Here is a 2500-nt window from a genome sequence, read left to right as displayed (position 1 = left end):
AGTTATACAGTAGGGGTGGATCCAGGGGCGGATCGGGCGGTCTATTACGGTGGCCCAAAAGGGTCAATCACAAATCAATTTCCCAAAACACAAATCAATTTCTCAAAACACGAACCAGTTTGCCAAAGCACAAACCAATTTCGCGAAACACAAATCAATTTCCCAAAACACAAATTAGTTTCCCAAAACACAAATCGATTTCTCAAAACACAAATCAATTTCTCAAAACACGAACCAGTTTGCCAAAACACAAACCAATTTCGCGAAACACAAACCAATGGACTGGGCACTTGCTCCGTAATTATCAGAGAGAGCCTAGAAGGGACTCATTCCCAGGAATTTCCGCGTCCAACATGGCGACTTCTTCATGTGAGTGACAACTCATCGAGCCTTCTGTGATAAAATGTTTTGTAGCCATTGCGGTAGCGAGGTTGAATCATGTTTTAAATTCTGCGTAAAATGTGGCAATCCTACGTCCCAGAACTCTGACGATCATTCCTCGTGCTGCGAAACGACGAACCTGTGACAATAAACATTGGAATAATGCGTTACGTAGAGGAGGAAAGTATCCTTAAGCCTCAGCGGTGAAATAGTCTTCCCATAAGGCTTCCTAAAACAGCAGATAGTGAGAAGGTGCTAAAGTTAGCTGTGGCAAAGCAGTCTCTACATAACGGAAATGAAATTTTCCACAGCTCTGTGAAGTCCTACAAATTGCTATACCCAGATGGAACTGAAGTTAAACAACTGAAAGAATCTGATGAGGCATTTAGTTTAGGAAGTCCCCGAGCATCCAGGTCTGCTGCTATGACTTTTAATCGTTTCGCAGCCCGAGGAATGATCGTCAGAGTTCTGGGACGTAGGATTGCCACATTTTACGCAGAATTTAAAACAGGATTCAACCTCGCTACCGCAATGGCTACAAAACATTTTATCACCGAAGGCTCGATGAATTGTCACTCACATGAAGAAGTCGCCATGTTGGACGCGGAAATTCCTGGGAATGAGTCCCTTCTAGGCTCTCTCTGATAATTACGGAGCAAGTGCCCAGTCCATTGGTTTGTGTTTCGCGAAATTGGTTTGTGTTTTGGCAAACTGGTTCGTGTTTTGAGAAATTGATTTGTGTTTTGAGAAATCGATTTGTGTTTTGGGAAACTAATTTGTGTTTTGGGAAATTGATTTGTGTTTCGCGAAATTGGTTTGTGCTTTGGCAAACTGGTTCGTGTTTTGAGAAATTAATTTGTGTTTTGGGAAATTGATTTGTGATTGACCCTTTTGGGCCACTGTAGTCTATAGTTGAATCCCCCTTAACCTAAAATGAAAAATGTCTAAAACTGTCAGTTACAACAAATTAGCTTAGAGATTGGTGACACGTCAACAAAACAGAAAATGTTACTCCTTTAGCCCTGTAATTTCTGTTGTTTCGTGTTACCACAGGCAGACAACCCTAAGGATGCGAGAGCACGTGACGTCACGTTATTTTGAGACAGTTGTAACGACTGATTCAACTAATCGAGGAAAATGTCTCATAAAAACTTGTGGTGTTTCTTTTTGAAAACTCATTTTATGGACAGCCAAATAAATAAAGTTCACTCACCTACTATTTTTTGCATTATCCTGAGTGATTTGATGGGTTAGGGTTTATGTATATTTTATGTGACGATGCGTGTGATCTGAAGAGGAAATCGAAGTGTCCCAAAAACTCATCAAATCACTCAGGACAACGCAGAAAATAGTAGGTGAGTGAATTTTATTTATCTGGCTGTCCATAAAATGAGTTTTCGAAAAGAAACATCGTGATTTGAAGTTTTATGGAACATTTTCCTTGATTAGTTGAATCGGCCATTACAACTGTCTCAAAAGAACGTGACGTCACACGCTCTCGCATCCTTACGGTTGTCTGCCTGAGGTGTTACTGTAACTTTACGTATACCTTGTTTATGAAAGCTTGATTTTCAGAGTTATTAGAAAAACAACAAGCATCCCTCAAAATGCTGGAAATCATGTTTCAAGATTTATGGTCCCTTAATGTGCAACTTTATTGTTCCCAGTGTCTGTTCAATGGACTGGTGTTTGTGCTTACATCAATAGCCAGCATCAGTTTTCAAGATTCTTGTAACAGGGCTTCTGATAGGGTGCGAAAACAATTTGGAAATTATGTGGCACTTTCAGGTCTCATGATGCAGCAAGAAAGGTCTATCATGCAGCAAATTATATGATTTCATTTTAGCTAATCAATCAGAAGCCAAGCCCTGTTGTAATGACATATTCATTTTCCCTTGAAAGATCCTGCCATTATACACCATCAGCATGAAAAGGTCTTGAAAAAGAGACCTGAGATTTCTCCATGTGCTCAGATTTTCTTCACTACATGTATCATCTTTGCATTCAATAGCAATTAACTCTAAATGTACCATTGTTTTACTGTTTTGTGGTACGGTGTCAAAGATTTCATTCTGGTCCTTAACTCCCTTGGCAACTTTAAAGGACAGAAACTTTACAT

The 2500-nt window shown here is 39.8% G+C and overlaps 1 protein-coding gene across 2 annotated transcripts in view; it reads left to right on the top strand.

Annotated features, from left to right (window-relative positions):
* LOC138043325 (CUE domain-containing protein 1-like) overlaps positions 1–2500 on the top strand; it is a 153737-nt gene that overhangs the window by 1279 nt on the left and 149958 nt on the right. The gene's annotated exons all lie outside the window — the stretch shown is intronic.

This window comes from Montipora capricornis, chromosome 3 (genome assembly GCF_036669925.1).
Source record: "Montipora capricornis isolate CH-2021 chromosome 3, ASM3666992v2, whole genome shotgun sequence".
Classification (NCBI taxonomy): Eukaryota; Metazoa; Cnidaria; class Anthozoa; order Scleractinia; family Acroporidae; genus Montipora; species Montipora capricornis.
The sequence above is the reverse complement of the archived record's forward strand: the minus strand, read 5'-3'. Positions and strand labels throughout refer to the sequence as shown.